This window comes from Maniola jurtina, chromosome 21, assembly GCF_905333055.1.
Source record: "Maniola jurtina chromosome 21, ilManJurt1.1, whole genome shotgun sequence".
NCBI lineage: Eukaryota > Metazoa > Arthropoda > Insecta > Lepidoptera > Nymphalidae > Maniola > Maniola jurtina.
In genome coordinates, this window is record NC_060049.1 from 4614179 (window position 1) to 4635931 (window position 21753).

General features: G+C 36.4%; 1 protein-coding gene across 5 annotated transcripts in view; it reads right to left on the reverse strand.

Moving 5' to 3' along the window:
• LOC123876287 (protein goliath) overlaps window positions 1–21753 on the reverse strand; it is a 97348-nt gene that overhangs the window by 61715 nt on the left and 13880 nt on the right. The window contains exon 1 of one of the 5 annotated variants that reach the window (XM_045922495.1): window positions 2625–2738. The exons of the other annotated variants lie outside the window; for them this stretch is intronic. The gene's annotated coding sequence lies outside the window, so the exon portion shown is untranslated. Of the gene's footprint in view, window positions 1–2624; window positions 2739–21753 lie in introns of those variants that run through there. 5 annotated transcript variants of the gene reach the window in all.

Genomic DNA, 21753 nt, shown 5'->3' on the forward strand with positions numbered 1-21753 from the left:
CGTCATAGTAAAATAAGCTGAAAAGTTTACTGACGTATCGGCCTTCAGAATACAAAACCAACCCTACCAAGTTCACGATTTATGAATCCGAGGTCGCGCGAGGTCAAAAGCACAATAACGCAACACCTATGACATAACGTGCAACTGTAGTATTATGTAACAGGTAACAGGTATAAAATCACGTAGGTACTAATTATAACGATCGACGCGACGTGCGAAATGCGAATGTCACGAAATGTGAATTAGATTGACACAAAGGTGACCTCTCAAGACCACTGCAATGGATATACAAGTACGCTGGAAGAGGTGTGCCATAAAAGTTTTTATTTTTAACCCCCGACCCAAAAAGGGTGTTATAAGTTTGACGTGTGTATCTGTGTATCTGTCTGTGGCATCGTAGCTCCTACTCTAATGAACCAATTTTAATTTAGTTTTTTTTTGTTTGAAAGGTGGCTTGATCGAGAGTGTTCTTAGCTATAAATCCAAGAAAATCGGTTCAGCCGTTTGAAGGTTATCAGCTCTTTTCTAGTTACTGTAAACTTCACTTGTCGGAGGTGTAATAAATTTTTAATTTACGCTTGTTCTGTAAAGAACAAGCGTAACAAGCGTAACACACATCACAAGCGTAAGCCTAGCGTCACATTACAGATGATGACAATAATAACCAAGAAATACCAATACAAGCCATAAAAACTAGTCACTCTCCAAAAAAAGTGTGTACAAATAAATATAAAATGACAGTTATTTTTTGTGCCCATTAGAAGCGCCGCGGCCCCAACGAACGTAGGCACCGGAAATTAATACTGGGTCTTCGTGTTGACCTATGTCTCATCACTAACATTTAGTTCCAACTCACAAGACGCTCACTGCTGCTATCAGCATTCAGCGCCACAATGACGAAAATAAAATTGCTTCAAAAACCACCTACCAATTACAACCCGAGTATCACAAGAGCGAATAGACATCTTCTAGGTTAACGCATCCCATCTTAGGCCACATCATTACTTTCCATCAGGTGTAATTGCGGTAAAGCGATTGCCTATAATGAATAAACAAGTGTAAATTAAAAATTTATAACACCCCCGACAAGTGAAGGTTACAGTAACTAGAAAAGAATTGATAACTTTCAAACGGCTGAACCGATTTTTTTGGATTATAGCTAAAAACACTCTCGACCAAGCCAGCCACCTTTCAAACAAAAAAAGGTAAATTAAAATCAGTTCATTAGTTTAGGAGCTACGATGCCACAGACAGATACACAGATACACAGACACAGACACACAGATACACACGTCAAACTTATAACACCCCTCTTTTTGGGTCGGGGGTTAAAAAAAACAGATCGGCTATTGCAGGTCCAGCGTAGTAGTAGGTAGGTATAGAGGTCAAGACAGTTCCAAGACCGAATAAAAAAAAAATTGTACAAATAGGCATTTTGTAAATTTGTTCAGGCACGCCGCACGAGCTTCCGTGTAAATAGACTAACGTAGTCAACAATGAGTAAAAAATAACATAGTCAAGGTAAAGGTTATAGTTACTTGTAATCAGACTACAAGTAGATGGATTTTGTCGATGAAATTACATATAAGTAAAAATCTATACATTTTACAAAAAGATAGACTGACTGACATATCAACTAATAGTATACTTTTTTTTAATTTGCATGACAGCCATTTTGATATTCGCCATCTTGGTTTTTTTATTATTTGTTGTTATAACGGTAATAGAAATAGGTACCTATACACTGACAATTCTGTACCTATTTACAGTTCATGAGATACATCCCGCTAGATAGATAGAAGGACGGACAGCGGAGGCTTAGTGATAGGGTCCCGTTGCACCCTCCGGGTACGGAACCCTAAAAGTGTTATAAAACCATGTTAAATAGGTAATATTATGTTTAATGTTACCATAATTATAGCCTGGAAGCACGACAGTAAACTAAAGACATACAAATTCAAATGAAACGATTTGTAGGCGTACCTGTTATTGCGACATAAAACAAAATAAACACAAGGCTCATCTACAAATAACTATAACACGAAAATAACACCACTTTACGACAACCTACGCTTTACTATCGCGACTGAAATTATAGCAGAGCTGATTTTAACGCACTGAGATCATTCAAGTAATAAAGTGAGAGCCGTTATAGCCTAGTGGTTAAAACGTCCGCCTCCTACTTGGGAGGTCGGGTGTTCGATCCCGGGCACGTATATCTAACTTTTCGGAGCTACCTACGTGCGTTTTAAGCAATCCATATTATCCATACTAATATTATAAATGCGAAAGTGTGTCTGTCTGTCTGCTAGTTTTTCACGGCCCAACTGTTTAACCGATATTGATGAAATTTGATATATAGCTTTAGCCAACATCCTGGGGAAGGACAAAGGCTACTTTTTATCCCGGAAATCAAAGAGTTCACACGGGATTCTTAAAGGCCCATTCGTTTAAACCAAGATATTATATGAAGTTTGTTACAGAGGTAGCTTGCATCCCGGAAACTGACATAGAGAACTATTTATCCCGCAAATCAAAGAGTTCCTACTGGGTTTTAAAAAACCTGAATCTACGCGGATGAAGTCGCGGGCATCATCTAGTGAAGTAATAAAATAAAGACTTACATTCCGTAAAAAAGCTGCTTTCCGATATCAGTTATATATCAATCACTAATGAGTCACTTACTCGTAGCACACACACATTATTATTAGTTCGAGAAACTGCGACACTATAAATATTTTAAAACTAAGTACATGAATATACAATTTTTTTTTATATTTCAGGCAGCTAGATAGAAATAAAGACTGAGTTTAATACAATGCCGGAATTAAAAACCAGATTCTGTAACTTTCATTAAAAAAATAAGTAGGTAGGTAGTTGTTTGTATTCAGTTTAGTTTTAGTAACACATTAAAACTTCCGTGATTTTTAAAACAAAAATAATAAGTATAAAATATCTACTTGTTGTAAAAATAAACAATTTATAACCTGTCTGTATAATAAATGTTACATATTGTATTTTACTGTTTATTTCTTAAATTAAAACTTACAATCAGACATAAAAATAAAAATGGCACACCAATTTATCATATTTTTACAAAATAAACTACTAGGGCGTAATAACACGTATAATAACTATTATACGATCACGCTCTCCAATATTGATTGAATTTATTAACATTCCGGAATTGAAAACCAGTTTGAAATGAAAATGCCATAAATTGTAAAAAAATATTATATCATGAAATATTATAAATTAACAGTCGCTTATTTACACTATTCACTAATGCAAAACAAGCAGCTATTAAGTATTCGCATGAAAAAACATGGACAAAAAAACTACAACAACAACTGTCTTCCGTATATGATTATTAATAGTAGGTAACTTTACTTTCCCATAAAGACTGTTATTTACACGACTTATTTACGAACAAGTGTAAATTAAAAATTTATAACACCCCCGACGATCCAAAGTATTTGAGTTTTCCAAAACATCATTTACAAATAAATAATTATGTATTTAGGCAACGTCCATCTTGACAGCTTGACATTTGTCAATTGACATAATATTATAAACCTAACGGTTATCTAACCTTCTTTTCTACAAGAAAACTAGACAAGAGCTGATAACTCTTAAACGGCTGAACCAATTTTTTTGGATTATAGCTAAGAACACTCTCGATCAAGCCACCTTTCAAACAAAAAAAACTAAATTAAAATCGGTTCATTCGTTTAGGCGCTACGATGCCACAGACAGATACACAGATACACAGATACACAGACACACAGATACACAGATACACACGTCAAACTTATAACACCCCTCTTTTTGGGTCGGGGGTTAAAAAATACGTATTTACATAACGAAAAAAAAAACTTCACAATTGTGACTGAACGACTTCACTTCACTGTTACAAAGAGTTCACTGAAGTACGGATTTTAAACTCAGCACTGTCACATTTTATTTTATTAACTAGTATAGGTATTCAGTGCGTAAGTGATAAGTATTAACAGCATTAATTATGTATTTTATACTGTATGCTATCACGTCTGTCCGTAAAAAATATTTTCTTATCTTCCATAACAAAACATTCCAAGTAAGGAGTTCGATGTAAAAAAATATGTGCCTACTTAGTTCTAGAATGGAGTATGGATAATAAAAGCCTTGATGAAAAATTTGGATAATTGTTTTTGGTTTATACATTGTTAAGGTTTACTACATAATTCAGGTTTGACTAGACAAAGGGGTAACTCGGCCATTCGGACGAGTCTCTTTCGGTCGAGATGTCCCCATCGAAATTTTGTTGGAGCAAATGTTCATTTTTGCGCACTTTCTGGTTCTTTTAATACCCTGTTCCCTGTTCAGACAAAATTACGAGTATCCACTAGTCTTCAATTCAATAAACGAGACTGCTATTGTTTCTCCGATTGTAGTCAACCTTGCCCTTTGGTGCTTTTGCGGCTCATTGCGACCATGACTGCAACATTAACTTGATACGAGGCCGTTGCGTTATTGCCTTTTTGCGTTTACCATCCCTATCTACTGAGAGGTTCATTGGAGTTCGTTTCATTTGGGTAGCATAATGCTTTTTATTCCATTACAAGTTTGAGGTGTGCGGGGGTGCGCGGGGAGTATTGCAAGGAAACACGTCTATTTAGTTTAAGGTTTACTCGTAGACTATCTTACACCACACCACCGGGGCAGGAGAAAAAAAAAATGTAAAGTAGATAATTTACATTTTTTTTTTTTACTTACTTCCACTCACGGGTGGTTCTATACCTTATAAACTAGGAACAAAAAGCTTAGTTCTATTCTTATGTACTACTTCACTTTTGTTATCTTTAAGAATTATTACGTTTGGTCCGACGTCATTTATCACTGTATAAGGGCCCTCAAATAAACAGTCAAGTTTTCCACCGCACTCATTTTTCACTAGCACTTTATTGTCTTTTTTATATGTCACTGTATTCACTTTTTTATCGTACTTACATTTCCTATCTAGTTTTGATTGTATTAAATTTTCACGAGCGTCCTTTTGCGCTACTTGCATTCTATATCTTAATTCTAAACTATAGTTATCTACATTATATAATGGTTCTACATCACTACTTAATCTACTTGGTATTCGACAACTTTTACCAAATACTAATTCATATGGGGCATATTTGGTCGATGTATGAACGGTATTGTTATATGAAAAACACCAAAAGGGTAGCCAATAACTCCAAGTTTCGGGTTGTTTATCACACATTATCCTCAGAAATGCACCTAGGTGTTTATGTGTATTTTCTAATGAACCTATACTTTGGTGGTGGTAAGCAGTTGAATTTAGTTTTTCAATTTCTAATAATTTACAGACCTCCGTCATCGTTGAAGATAAAAATTCGGATCCCCTGTCACTCACTAGGCAATTTGGGATTCCAAATCTTAAGATAAAGTTATTTACAAATGCTCTAGCTACAGTTTTCGTTTCCTAATTTCTAATAGGATAAGCTTCTACAAATTTACTAAGTTCACACTGGAGTGTGAGTATGTAGACATTTCCTTCCTCATCTATATCTAAAGGACCTACTAAATCTAGAAAGATTTTTTCAAAAGCCGATGTAGCGGTTGTTGTAATTACCATGGGTTCTACAGTATGTCTCGAGTGTTTCATTTTCTGACATTTTTCACATTTACGTATATAGTCTCTAACATCATGTTCCATTCCTGGCCAGTAAAATTGTTTTCTTAAATTATTAATCATTCTGCGTACCCCTGCGTGTCCGCTAGTAGGCAGCAAATGAAAGTCATTCAAAATGAAATCCTTTTCTTTATCATCCTCTATTCTTTTTATTCCTCTTAAAACACAAATCCTAGGGCCCTGATATGTGTTTTTACTTTTAACTTCATCAATTAAATCTCTTATGAACAATGCATTGTTTACTGTTTTTATTATACAGATTTCATTAATTTTTAATTCTTTACAAAAATTACTCAATTTAACCACAAATTCGTCTCGCGTAAAATGTGATTTAAAATCAAGATTAATGTATAATATTTTCTTTCTGTTCGTAAAAGCAAAACATTCCCGTTCCGCATTTATTTTCTCCTTTTGCTTTATTATTTTTAATTTATTCCCTTCTACTAACATCATCTCTACTGAATCATTTGGTATCCGTAATATTTCCACGACTCGCGGTTGATCAGGCCGCTCGTCCTTGGCTATACTAGGGATTACACTCCTATCTGTATGACTTTTATCCTTCTCTTCCTCTCTTTTTCTTTGCGCTCTAGTCATAACGTTTATGATATCATTACTCATATTTTTTAACTCGTCAGACGTAATTATTATTCTAGACAACGCGTCCGCGACTGCATTATCTTTTCCCTTTACATACACTATCTTGTAATCGTATTCCTCCAATGTTAAGCGAAATTTTAACAATCGACTACTGGGATCTTTCATTCCAAACAGATATACTAACGGCTTGTGATCGGTCATAATTGTAAAAGCTTTTCCGAATAAATATGGTCGAAAATATTTAATACCCCAAACAACTGCAAGTAATTCCTTTTGAATAGTTGGATAATTTTTTTCGGCTTTGTTTAAAGGTCGACTCGCATAAGCTACAGGTCGCAAATCTTTATTACAAAGTACAGCTCCTATCGCTATACCAGAAGCATCGGTTTGAAGGATGAACTCACTATCTGGCGAAAAATCGGGATATTGCAGAATAGGTGGAGACATTAATGCTTCCTTCAACAATTGAAACGACTGATCACATTCCATACAAAAGGTACATTTTTCCTACATAAAATATTTAAAGGTAATGTTAATTCAGCAAAGTTTTTTATAAATTTCCTGTAATAATTATTGAAAGCAACAAAACGTCTCACATCGTCCGAATTTTTCGGTACTGGATAATTTTTTATCACCGCAATTTTACTTGGATCCGGTAAGATTCCGTTTTTTGTTACTGTGTGACCTAAGTATAATAATTCGGTTTTTTAAAATTGACATTTGTTAGGGTTAAGTTTTAAATTTACTTTTCTTAACCTTTCGAAAACATCTATGAGATTCTTATTATGTGTTTCTAAGTTTCTGCCGAAAATAACTAGGTCATCTAAATATATGAAACATTTTTCATAGGTAAGGCCAGACATTGCAACTGTCATGACACGAGAAAAAGCACTGGGGCTTATTTTTAAACCCATAGGTAATCTTTTCATATGGTACTGTCCGGTATTAGTTGTAAATGCTGTCACTCTACGGCTATCGGGAGTAAGTGTAACTTGATAGTACGATTGGCTCAGGTCTAAATGTGTGAAGTAAATAGCACCTGACAACGAATCTAAAATCTCGTAATATTGGGAAGTGGGAATTTCGTCTTGAATTGTTTCATTCAATTTACGGTAATCAACAACTAATCTCCAACTTTTTTTTGAATCTTCACTTTTCTTTGGAACTACTAAAATAGGACTGGACCATTCGCTCTGACACTCTTCAATAATATCGTCTCTAATTAAACCTTGTATTTGTTTCTGTACCTCTGACTTTAAGCTATTGGGAATACGGTACGGTTTAGTATACACTGGTTTCGTATTAGATTTCAGTGTAATAGATTGCTCATATACCTTAGTAGTTGTGAGTTTATCGCCGGGCAATTGGAATATGTCAGCGTATTTCGTACAAATAGATTCTATTACTTTCCGTTCGCTGGAATGCAAGTGATCCAATTTCAACAAAGGCAACAACTTGCTTGCTCGAATAGAATTAGAATCACATTTTTCAAAAGAACATATTTCATAATTATTTAATAATTCAAAATCGGGTTGAAAAGTAGGAATATTAACAGTTTCGTTACTCGTATTAAGGATTTTAATGGGTATAATATTGTTTTTCGGTTTTACTATGATACTCGCGAGAAATATGTTTTCTTGTAATTCTTTAGGAAGTATGACGCAATCTTGGGAAACGCTATTTATATGTATGTAATGTATTGATTCGCTACGAGCCGGAATAGTTAAAAACTCTGAGCATAACGTAGGATTACTGTAAAGTTTAAGGCTATATTTATTTTCAGAACCATGCAAGGTTAATATTGAATTTTTCAAGTCATAATTTATTGTATTAAATTTATTAAAGAAATCTTGACCCAAAATTCCGTCAGACTTGCAAGGCAATTTTTCAAAAATGTAAAATTTATGACGAAAGGATATGCCGTCGGATGTTTTAATAGTGAGAAAAACGTAACCATTTGAATAGATTTTCCCTCCGATGCCATGTATTACAATTTTGTCTTCATAAATAGGTATTTTGTTTGGTAGGCACGATGTGCGAACTACTGATAATGACGCGCCGGTGTCGAGTAACCATGAGCATCTTGTTTCATTTACGTTTAAAAAAATGTATTTAGCGTTCCTTATATCGCACGTTAGAATGTAATCTTTAGGCCCGAAAAAACTGATTTTGATTTGTGTAATTTTGGCCTTCCGAATTTTCTCTCTCTTGAGTCTCTTGCTGTGCGAAATGTACGTTACCACGATAATATCCCCTATTATGAGTTACTCGACCTCGACTGCGACTCGATTGCGTGGCAGTTCCACGTGGCTGTCTCCCGCGGAAATTATTATTTCGGTAAAATCTGGCATTGGGGTGGTTATAATTCAAATTTTGGTTAGGTTTCCCTCTATTACCTCTGTAGTTGTAACTACCCCGACCTCGAATAAAGGGTCTACCTCTAGTACTTACCATGTTTAACACCGAGTTGGAAGTAGATGGTTGGGCCAGCTCCTCGTCCTGTGCAGCACGCGCCGCGTCCTTGAGCTCGTCGTAATTCCGTGCTGTAATTATCGTGCTTAACCGTCTATTTCGTAGACCATCCGCGAATGTTTTTATGGCCATTTTCTCATTTATCGGACCTAATATTTCGTAAGCTTTTTCGTTCGTACCTGCTTGCGAAATAGTAAGATCTACCATAAGTTCTTCTATTTTTGACGCATAGTCTGCGATAGACAACTCATTTTGTGATAAAGCATTCAGTTGAGCTAACAAGGAATTCGGCGATTTTTTAGTTAGTAAGAATGATTTAATGTCTTTTATTAAGTCTTCGCAGTTATTATACTCATTTTTCAGTTTTAGTTTAGCCGACTTTGTTAACCTTGTTTTCACAACAAAAGAAGTTAGCTTCTTTTGTTGTGTTGTGTGTGTCTAATAATTTCTTGCTAGCTGCATCTTTGAGGACACTGTTGTATAGTTCTATATTAGAAATATTTTTTTCAACCGTTTCTTCCTTACCAGGGATATTATTTATAATCCCTTATAACAGGGACCAAATTTGCCGCGGTCTTTAAATCGAACGTTTCCATGTTTAATGTTTGCTGGGATACACTTAAAAATCTACAATAACCTTTTATCTTATCATATGATTGTTCTACCTTATCTACTAAACTATCTAAAATATAATCTGTAAATTCAACTCTTAAGCTTTTCTCTTGCAAATTCAATTCAAAAATTAATTTAAAATATTCCTTAAGTTCATGAGCTTTTTCAAATAATATCTTTACCCTGTCGGGATATTTTTTTCTATTGCGGGGGCCTAACTTTCTTAATGTAATTCTAACATCTTCTAACTTATGAAATATAGTACATAATTCTTCTGTCATTTATTTATTATAACCTAATAACAACATTTTACCTACTTGATATTAATTTAATTAAGGGCTTCCGCGCAATTATTACGAACCGTCTTCGTTCTTTGCTTGAGCTGTCCCGCTGGAATGGTCATCAGGCTGGGGATGGGTCTTGCTTATCCTGGGTGTCACGCGCGCGGCCGGATAACCTCATCCGAATTCTCCTGAAGGCGTCTTCACGAAGCTAACGTTGCACCATGTTGACTTGGCATTTAGTACCCATTTTTAGTTCACAAATACTCGGCTAACTACACGGCTTAAGTATTACTTATTCCTTTTAATTATAAACGTTCTAACTCGATGCGCGGAGGCACACAGGAATCCGCCTCCTCAGCATAATTCGCCCGTCATTCGACACCCGGCGACGGCCAGGCGCCGAGTTCGCTTAGGCAGGGTCGCCATGAGGTGTGCGGGGGTGCGCGGGGAGTATTGCAAGGAAACACGTCTACGAGGGCGGCACTGAAAATTTCGGGAATCAAGGAAGTGACACAACATTACTATTTAAAAATGTATTTATTGCTTTTCGAAGTATTCTCCGCGAAATTTGACACATTTTTCCATACGATGGAACCAATATTGAAGCAACCATTCCATTCGGAAGTTGGGGTCTTCAAAATGGCCGTTTTGTAGGCGTCCACAGCTTCTTCAGGTGATGAAAATCTCTGACCACGCAATGTATTCTTTATTTTAGGGATAGTACAGAAATCATTAAGGCTTAGGTCGGAGCTGTACGGCGGATGGTCTAATAATTCTATGTTTTCTTGCTCTAAAAACTCTTTTGTTCTGTGCGCGGTGTGAGAACTCGCATTGTCGTGATGGAGGATGATGCGGCGGTTGCAGTTCTCTTTACGGAGTTCAGAAACGACCTGTGGCAAACAAATGCTAGCATACCATTCTGCATTAACCGTTCTTTGTCCCTCAAGAGGAATAGTCGCAACATGGCCGGTTTTGGAGACAAACGTGGCCACCATTTTTTTTGCAACACTTCGTGAACGAACAATTTTTGTTGGCTTTAACTCATTTTCGAACACCCAAACTCGTAACTGGTTTTTTGTTTCGGGTTCGTACGCGTATATCCAGGATTCGTCACCTAATACGATGTTGTACACAGCATTTGAGGATCCTGCGTGGAATCTTTCGAGAGTTCTGACGCACCAAGTAACGCGAGCCGCTTTTTGCTCTTCACAGAGCAAATGCGGTATCCATCGGGAAAACAACTTTTTTACACCTAACTGTTCATGCAAGATTATTTGTATTTGACTCATGCCAATGTCTAAAGTTGCCTGAATCTCGCGGTATGTCACATGTCGATCTTCCTCAATCAGCTTACGCACAGCATCAACGTTTTCTTGGGTGACTGCAGTTTTTGGACGACCTTGACGGGGATCATCACTGAGCTTGACACGTCCACGTTGACATTCAGCAAACCAGCGATAAATTGTGGTTTTGGATGGGGCTTCATCACCAAATAAGTACAGAAATCATCCGGTCAACACACCGTTTTTGTGTTAAACCACTTCGAAAGTCATAATAAATCATCGCTCTAGAATTTTCTCGCGTCAATTCCATTTTCTCAACGACTAAACAAGTTTGTCAAGACATTGTGAAAAGACCGAGAATCTTTTTTTAAATAAATAAATGGTATTCGATTTTTAAAACCAAGGAGTTTTCAATTAAAAAGATTTTAATATGACAGGGACAGTGGAAATATTCCATTCCCGATACTTTTAGTGCAGCCTATGTATTTAGTTTAAGGTTTACTCGTAGACTATCTTACACCACAGTTAGCCCTTGACTGCGATCTCATCTGGTGGTAAGTGAAGATGTAGTTTAAGATAGAACTGGGTTAACTTGGAAATGGTATGGCACTTTTATTAACATCGGTTTCTACACGACATTGTACTGGCACTCTAAATCGCTTGGCAGTTATATTTTTAAAATAATAAGGGGACTCATGTGGAATGAATGATATTAGACCGCCTAGATAAGACTGGTCACAAAAAAGGGTTCACCGAACTCGCAGACCAAAATAAGAAATTCAATCATAAATAAATAAATAAACAAATAATTTTTTTTTATTCAATTAGGTAAACTTTTACAAGTAGGTACTTTTGGATCGTCAAATTACCACTGGTTTGGAATGCCTTTCCTACCAAGAAGAACCAGCAAGAAACTCGGCGATTGCTCTTACAAGCGTCATGCAGAAGATAGGCGACAAATCTGGCACGAAATTAGTAAAGCGGAATTCAAATTACGAAATTAGTGGCACAAAATTGCATGCATCTAATTTCGTAATGTATGCATTACGAAATTAAACATTTACACGTGCAGTTGATAATGAAATTTATGTCCTAATTTCGTAATGTAAATTCCTCTTAGCAGTATAAAAACTTGTAACACCTCGCGCGACACCAAGAAACCATCCCTCCCTCTTTCCCTATTAAGTATGTTGTATGTTTCCATAAAGACAAAGTGGAAGGCAGGAAGACATGAAGTACAGTTCACGACAGATAAGGAACTTGTAACAAAATGTCAGGGCGTCGACGTCACAGGCAGGCGTCAAATGGTGGTCAAATGTTTTTTTTTTCTCGTCTGGCTTTACACAGATTAGCCAATGTCAAGTTTGTAGTTAATAATTACAAGTTAGGGAAACTATATAAGTATGGACTTCGTCTGTGCCGGCACTTGCTAACACACGCGCCGCGCCCCTTTAGAGCGCTTCCCAGTCAGTTCCACCACCAAAAAACACCAGTAAAACACAAAAACGAGCCACTTTTAACAAAAAAAAAAACGCTCCAAAAAGGCACCGCACGCGCGCCAGCAAACGCCAACACAGCGAAGCTGGTCAAATGTTAGTTAGTACATTCGACGCCCTATTATACCCTTATTTTTCTATAATTTCACGTCACCATAGCCTAATATTTGACATATCATCGATTCAGGATCAAACCGAGAGTTCTCTCATTCTAGTTCTGCCTGAAGTAACTCGATTACAATCCTAGATTGGTGACTGTGCACGACATTGTTTTAGTTTACCAACAAACAGAAAACAGCACTCTACGTCTAGGTAACTTGTTCCAACTGGTTTAACCAGCTTTCCTTAACTATCAGGTTCTCTAGGAACTACGAGAACGTGACTAGAGTAGATTATGTCAATATCGGTCTACTACAATCAGAATACGTATAGTACGCGACAGGTCAAGATGGCAATCGGGGTATGAGGCACTTCACCCGCGCTATCCCGCAACGGGTTAACGGTTATAGGTCTATGGCTACATGAAATAAATATCTTTAAATTCTGAAGTCTCAGAATCTGATAGATAAGTTATTATGATCGGAAAACAAAAAAACTCGAAGACCAAAGTTCGCATCACAATCACAGTCTCGATCGAGATGTTTCTTATTTGCCAAATCTTAATTGATGAAACTATTAATAAATAATAAAACCATTAAAAGTAATCACCCAAACCCAACCGACAATACACAAGTGTTTGAAAGTTTGTAATCTGTTCTAAAGGTGATCGCATATTAGAGGCGAGCTACACACCTCAGTAGGGCTTGAAAATCGTACTATTTTTAGCTCCGGAATCGGGTTTGATGCTGAGCGTTCCAAGTCCGGAGTTCCGGAGTTTCGAGCTTCATTAATTTTTTTAATATGAAAATATTGCGTTTGATTTGAATATTTCTTGCGCTTTAATAAATGTTCAAGTCATGAAAGGAAACAAATCAATTTGAAAAATGAAGAGGAAGCTTTATTTTACAGCCTGGTAAAATTAATTAGTAAAATTTTTCCTTAAGATTTTTTTAATTATGTTTTCCATGGATAAAATTAGATAAGTTTTATCCTATTTCGTATGTAGGTACAATTTATGAAGACTCTGTACTTTACATGTGAACGCTGAAAAGGCTCGACTTTTTTCTAAAAATATGAAAATCGAAACTCCGATTATATTCACGATATCTCCGGTTTTACAAACGAATCTGTACTCTTTCGAAGCTCCGGAGTTACGCCAAAACCAGAATTTTGGAGTTCAAGCCCTAATTCTGTTCGTTTCAATGTTTTCAACACATATCTATGTTTTCAACTCATAGATGGCATAAACCTGTCTCGTAGGTCTCATGCAAGAATTTCCACAAAAGACGGTCTTGCGTGAGACATTGTAATTTACGAACAGCTTGAAAGTTAGTTTTATAGTGGCACAGTAGCTAGGTGACAGTTAAATGCACTGTCGGCTTTTAGTTTCTAATCAAGAGTTGCGAGCGAGTGGTGTAGCTAGCCAAAAACTCAGATACTCCGGATTGCCAAATTACTTTAGGTAAATGTTTAAGCAATTTTTTGTCTAAATGGTGCTAGTACGGTTGATTAAAATAAGAAGAATTGTATGTGATGGATAGGTGGTAAGAGACGGAGGTACAGGAAGACTTTTTAAACACAGTTATTTGTGAGTTTCACTTGAAAGCTAGAAACAGAGGATGTTTTTTGTAAATCGATTAGGTTAGCGAGTCTGTAATTATTATTGTTAACTTTGATGATTTGGAGATGATGGTTCTTCTTTTCTGTGGTCCCTTTTAAATAAAACCCATACCTAAAACTTACGAATTTCATACATACATCTTTGTAAGTAGAAGCATCTATTTTTACATCAGAGGTAATTGTTTAGTATTTTACATTCCTAAACATTTAACCTACCTAATCATAATCTTTGTCTATATTATGGTAATCAATAATGTATCGTTCTCTCTCTCTGTCTCTCTCTGTGTTTTGAAGTGGATTAAAAAGAACGTGTGTTAAAGTGCTCCGCATTTTATAAATATATAAATATATCCTGGTAAACTCGGTAAAAAATATGGTCGGTGAGTCTTCCCAGATCGATTGAAGCTAGGGTTTGTTCCCGGGAATTCTCGTCCCGGGAATTCCCGGGAAATCGGTCGGTCTCGTACCCGGGAAATTCAGCTCGAGAAAAGTCGAGACATCGAGAAGTTTAAATAAACATTTTTACGCTTAGCTTTCTTTGTAAATGCGAGGCGGCAGCGGCATCCTTTGACAGCACGGCTCGTGTCTGTCGGTATCCTTTGTTTTTGCCGACAAACGCAAGCACGACGCGGCCCCAGTTGTATTTTGTTCATTCGTGTTTCAACTCCCGCCGTGTTCGGATCGGTCGGATCATAAACCCAGCATAGTGAGTGTATTTACTATTTAGTGACGCACGAGTAATAGAATCGCAGAACAAACAGGTAAGTATTGTTATTATTTATTTAAATAGTTCAAGTGTTTGTTTTGTTTTGTAAGTACTTTTGTATTACCAAAATAATATTTTTGTTTAAAATGAATAGGTATGTTAAACAAATAAAACTTTTGTTTTTAATCAAATAAGAGAATTGTTAGTGCATAAATATTTACCGATTTCATTAATTGCATTTGTATTGCAGATGTTGTAATAATCCCACAAAAGCCTAAAGTTCTAAACTAAACACATAATATTAAGACGTTGTTTTATGGCAATTTATCTACTACAAATAACACAAAACGTATCCAACCAATCCTACCAAACGTAGTATACAAAAGGACACAGCTATTTTTTCATCATCATCATCAGGCTAACCTAACCACATCAACCCCCTGCTGGGCATAGGCCTCCCCACTGTTGCGTCAGCTATTTTGTAGGTACTAAACTAAAATACTTACTAATTCTTGAACTGTTTGTTATAGATTTTACAACTAATGAACCAAAATGGAAACTTCCAAAGTTTGGAAATATTTCAAGAAAAATAAGGACGCCTCAAATGCGCAATGTCTAAAATGTCCTAAAACCATAGCCTGTAAAGGATCAAACACAAGCGGACTAGTGAGGCATTTAGCTCATGTACACAAAATTGATGTAAGATCCACCGAGGTTCAAATGGACACAGAAGAAGCATCTACCAGTTCGTCTAGTTCCGGGGTGACGGCACCAAAAAAATTAAGAAGTGATTTTGAAACTATGCACGTACAGCAAACACTGAAATTTGACGTTCAACCCAGAAAATCGTTAGGTGAAATTTTAGCTACACTTTCAGCCCAAGATGGTTTTACTATAAGAGGCATTACTAAAAGTGAATTTATCCGTGAATCACTTGCTGCCAAGGGGTATAAACTTCCAAAGACCCAAACCGAAGTTATGAACCTAATATTGAAGTTTTATGATGAAAAGGAGAAAGAGATGATAAAAGAGCTTTCTCAGCTTTGCACATCAGGAAACCGGCTAAGTGTGACAATTGACGAGTGGACGAGCATACGAAACAGACGATATTTTAGCGTCTGTGTTCATACAGCAGAGGCAAAAGATTACAATTTGGGGCTAGTTTACATACCCGGAAAATGCGGTGCCGCAGAGGTTAGAGAAATAGTAGAGGAGCGAGTAGAGGAGCGGAGGAGAGGAGAAGAAGTATGATTGTTTTTAGTTAGCAATTTTGTTTTGAGCTGATTTTTTATTGAGAACTTGTTTTTTTTGTTAAAAATTATGTTGATTTTTTTCATGTAAAATAAACACAGTTAAATTAAAGACTCTTTTTATTAATTAAACAAAAATTTAGACGTATTTTATTTTTTCTCGACAACCCGAGAAGACCCGAGAAATCAGGCTCGAGAAGTCTCGACACCCGAGAACTAAAAAACCTCGAGAAATCGGAAACCCTAATTGAAGCCGAAGGCGTCTACAAACACCCGAATATCCCTAACAGTAAAAGTAAGAGTCAAAATCATTTATTCAAAGTAGGTACAATTGTACTCCTTTTGATGGTCGGAATTGTAAAAGTAGTAATTTGTACGATATGTATCTACGTATACTTGTACCGTAATTTCATTTCAAGGCCTTGCACCTACAGATCATAGAAACACGTGATACTTTGGTCATATCTATACTTAAATCAAATAAGTTAGTACAAATGAAGTAGGTACTTGAAATACTAAACTTATGCAGCGGACTGGAACTGCGTGCCTCGTAATTACACAAAAACGTATAATTAATCAATTAAGAGTGATACAAAAAGCTACAATTATCAAAAATATTTAATTTGACATTTGCTAAGATAATTTAATTGCTGATAATAATCATATTATGAAGGTATAGTGGCAATATAACGTAACTAGAGACTTGACATTAAGAATTTAAGACAAAGACGAAACTTAGACCTTTGCCTAAAAATTTTTTGACCAGTCCTTTACAGTAGAGCAAAGACTGATAAAGAAGTGGACAAATGTCAAAAAAAGTTATGAGTTTTGTTTTTAACTAGTTAAACCTGAATTTAGTATATTAGTTTAACAGAATACCATTTACTTTATCACCACTAACCATCGTTAAAATCATTATCTGAAAAACTGAAAATCTGGTCAATATTTTAGTCGTCTATCGTGAGTGATTTCCACTATGAAGTATAGATTGTTATTATGGCTATACTTACTAATTAATCGGGCTTATGTCGACTAAATATGTACTCGTACCTGCGTAGGCCGTAGTAATCTATTCTATACTTGTAAAGGTCAATATTAATCAGTTGAACCAAATTTATCATCTGAATTTTATGACCAATGCCCTAGAAAAAGACTAATAAAAATGATAATGGTACTATGATAAAACTAAATCAACAGCAATTTAAGAGCGGTTTTTACGTAGTTTTGGGTTAATCCAGTGGCCTAAATATAAAGTTGACTATCATAGTGGCAGTAAAGACAAAGTAATAATTATCAACAAAGTCTTGAACGGGTGATAAAATATATAACGGCTGACGGTACGTCACGATTTTCCGCTAAAACTTTTGAATGGCAAACGCAAACACTAGAATACGAATGCTCTGGTGAAATCTAATTATGTACTATGCATAGGTATGAATGGTAAACCGTATCGAACCGCTTCTATCGAAATCTTATTTTTACTACAACTCAACCCTTTTTAACCCCCTACCCAAAAAGAGGGGTGCTATAAGTTTGACGTGTGTATCTGTGTATCTGTCTGTGGCATCGTAGCTCCTAAACTAATGAACCGATTTTAATTTACTTTTTTTTGTTTGAAACGTGGCTTGATCGAGAGTGTGCTTAGCTATAATCCAAGAAAATCGGTTCAGCCGTTTGAAAGTTATCAGCTCTTTTCTAGTTACTGTAACCTTCACTGGTCGGGGGTGTAATTTTTTAGTTTACACTTGTTTTCACAGTTTCTTCTTCTTCTTTTCTTATTTGGTGGCTTTTTATAGTGCCAGCCCAGCACAATGCACTTCGCCCGTGTCGAGTAGCTTGAGGGAGGCACATAGGAGATTGGTCGATAAAAATGTGCCAATTTTCTAAATAGTTCTATAATAGTCATCCCGATCATTTATTTCATCGTCATTGTCAATCGCCTACTTCATATAAGTATCATTCATTCGTTTAGGTTATCATCAACCACGCTTGCTGAGTGCAGACTTCACCTTTGAGAACATTATGGAGAACTCTCAAGCACGAATGTTTTCTCACATTTTAATTCACTAGAAGCTGTGACCGCTAAATTATTTACACAGCAAAAATATCTACTTTTATAAAATAATTAAGTAACAAAAAATACATGACATGATATGCATCAAGACAGTCTAAAATAATTATACAAGTGGCATTACATAAATAACAAGTAAAATAAAAATAAACTAACAACAATTGACGTCATCAGCCTGACAAGGTACCCGGATTATAAACAACGCGAGCTCATCCGGTTTAATCAAATATTTACCAATATAGCTTCATATCTCTTTACGCACCGTTACCTATGTACCTACATACTGAGCAGAGGTCAATCTAGGTTCCGGCTTGACATGCATACAGAATCTCTAATACTTGGACGACAACCTTGAATAGACAAGTGTAAATTAAAAATTTATAACACCCCCGACAAGTGAAGGTTACAGTAACTAGAAAAGAGCTGATAACTTTCAAACGGCTGAACCGATTTTCTTGGATTATAGCTAAGAACACTGTCGATCAAACCACCTTTCAAACAAAAAAAACTAAATTAAAATTGGTTCATTAGTTTGTTGCTACGATGCCACAGACAGATACACACGTCAAACTTATAACACCCCTCTTTTTGTGTCGGGGGTTAAAAATTTAAATATTTTTACCTACAGCATCTCTAGGCACTAAGAGAGTGCTAGGACCTTACAAATGACATAAGAAGGCACACACATTAAGACCAGACTCTATAATAGAACGAGATCCTATATTATAACATGTTTGCAATTGCATCGGCTGTGTGTTTTGTGCTCAAGGCTTTTGACCGGATTGTTAAGATGGTCACACATTATGTCCACGTCGCCGCAGCCTGCAGGCATACTGCATACATAAACATTTTATTAACCACACGCAGAGACCTTACAAATGAGTTAATAGGCATACAGAGGCATTCCATAGCAGGTGAAGCTGCAGGCAAAGAATTTTTGATATCTTTATAATTATGGAAGTGCAGCTTCGCACACGTTTGAACGCTGAAAGCTTATCGTATTAAACGCAAGCATTTAATTTTAATTATTACGAAATCATGAGGACGTCACAACATTTAGTTGCAAGATGTCCGATTTATCTTAGGTTTCTATTAGCAGTAACCGATTTGTTGAGATGTATTTGTTGAGATGTGTTGTTGTGGTTTTGCAAGACTAAAGGTGTCTAAAGACGGTCTGCATTTGGACTGTGAGTCAACTGTGAAAGTGTAGTTAAGTAAGTTGCGGCTATAGTAGGGTTTCCGATTTCTCGAGGTTTTTTAGTTCTCGGGTGTCGAGACTTCTCGAGCCTGATTTCTCGGGTCTTCTCGGGTTGTCGAGAAAAAATAAAATACGTCTAAATTTTTGTTTAATTAATAAAAAGAGTCTTTAATTTAACTGTGTTTATTTTACATGAAAAAAATCAACATAATTTTTAACAAAAAAAACAAGTTCTCAATAAAAAATCAGCTCAAAACAAAATTGCTAACTAAAAACAATCATACTTCTTCTCCTCTCCTCCGCTCCTCTACTCGCTCCTCTACTATTTCTCTAACCTCTGCGGCACCGCATTTTCCGGGTATGTAAACTAGCCCCAAATTGTAATCTTTTGCCTCTGCTGTATGAACACAGACGCTAAAATATCGTCTGTTTCGTATGCTCGTCCACTCGTCAATTGTCACACTTAGCCGGTTTCCTGATGTGCAAAGCTGAGAAAGCTCTTTTATCATCTCTTTCTCCTTTTCATCATAAAACTTCAATATTAGGTTCATAACTTCGGTTTGGGTCTTTGGAAGTTTATACCCCTTGGCAGCAAGTGATTCACGGATAAATTCACTTTTAGTAATGCCTCTTATAGTAAAACCATCTTGGGCTGAAAGTGTAGCTAAAATTTCACCTAACGATTTTCTGGGTTGAACGTCAAATTTCAGTGTTTGCTGTACGTGCATAGTTTCAAAATCACTTCTTAATTTTTTTGGTGCCGTCACCCCGGAACTAGACGAACTGGTAGATGCTTCTTCTGTGTCCATTTGAACCTCGGTGGATCTTACATCAATTTTGTGTACATGAGCTAAATGCCTCACTAGTCCGCTTGTGTTTGATCCTTTACAGGCTATGGTTTTAGGACATTTTAGACATTGCGCATTTGAGGCGTCCTTATTTTTCTTGAAATATTTCCAAACTTTGGAAGTTTCCATTTTGGTTCATTAGTTGTAAAATCTATAACAAACAGTTCAAGAATTAGTAAGTATTTTAGTTTAGTACCTACAAAATAGCTGACGCAACAGTGGGGAGGCCTATGCCCAGCAGGGGGTTGATGTGGTTAGGTTAGCCTGATGATGATGATGAAAAAATAGCTGTGTCCTTTTGTATACTACGTTTGGTAGGATTGGTTGGATACGTTTTGTGTTATTTGTAGTAGATAAATTGCCATAAAACAACGTCTTAATATTATGTGTTTAGTTTAGAACTTTAGGCTTTTGTGGGATTATTACAACATCTGCAATACAAATGCAATTAATGAAATCGGTAAATATTTATGCACTAACAATTCTCTTATTTGATTAAAAACAAAAGTTTTATTTGTTTAACATACCTATTCATTTTAAACAAAAATATTATTTTGGTAATACAAAAGTACTTACAAAACAAAACAAACACTTGAACTATTTAAATAAATAATAACAATACTTACCTGTTTGTTCTGCGATTCTATTACTCGTGCGTCACTAAATAGTAAATACACTCACTATGCTGGGTTTATGATCCGACCGATCCGAACACGGCGGGAGTTGAAACACGAATGAACAAAATACAACTGGGGCCGCGTCGTGCTTGCGTTTGTCGGCAAAAACAAAGGATACCGACAGACACGAGCCGTGCTGTCAAAGGATGCCGCTGCCGCCTCGCATTTACAAAGAAAGCTAAGCGTAAAAATGTTTATTTAAACTTCTCGATGTCTCGACTTTTCTCGAGCTGAATTTCCCGGGTACGAGACCGACCGATTTCCCGGGAATTCCCGGGACGAGAATTCCCGGGAACAAACCCTAGGCTATAGTGTAGTTGACAGAACTGCATCACAATAAATACAGCAAAATAATTCGTTATCTGCGGCGCGTGCGGCGTAGCAATGTGCGATTACTTTGCGAATGGTTGTGTGCAATACTTTACATGTGTTTATTGTGCCTTTGTACCCATTCAGTGGCATTGAGAAGCTAATAATAAGTTAAAAAGTATTCGAGTTACGTCCGAAGAATGTTTTGACTGTCGCAAACCGAATAATAAGACCTTTAATTAAAAAGCTTTGGGTACCTTATACTACCTAGGTATTTTTTTTTTGTTTTATTTGCCTACTATATCATACCCGCGACTTTGTCCGCGTGGCTTCAAGTTTTAAATCCCATGGTGAGTTACGTACGTACGTGGGATACGTACGGGATCCCTAAAATGTCCATGCAATTGCACCAAATAACTCACACGAGGGACTAACAGTACCCTGTAAGCGATCTATTTTGACGGACATAAAAGTACCTACTCCGAGGACTGTCCGTCATCTGTGCAGGCCATAATACAATGTTATGCAGACGATATAAGCAGGTA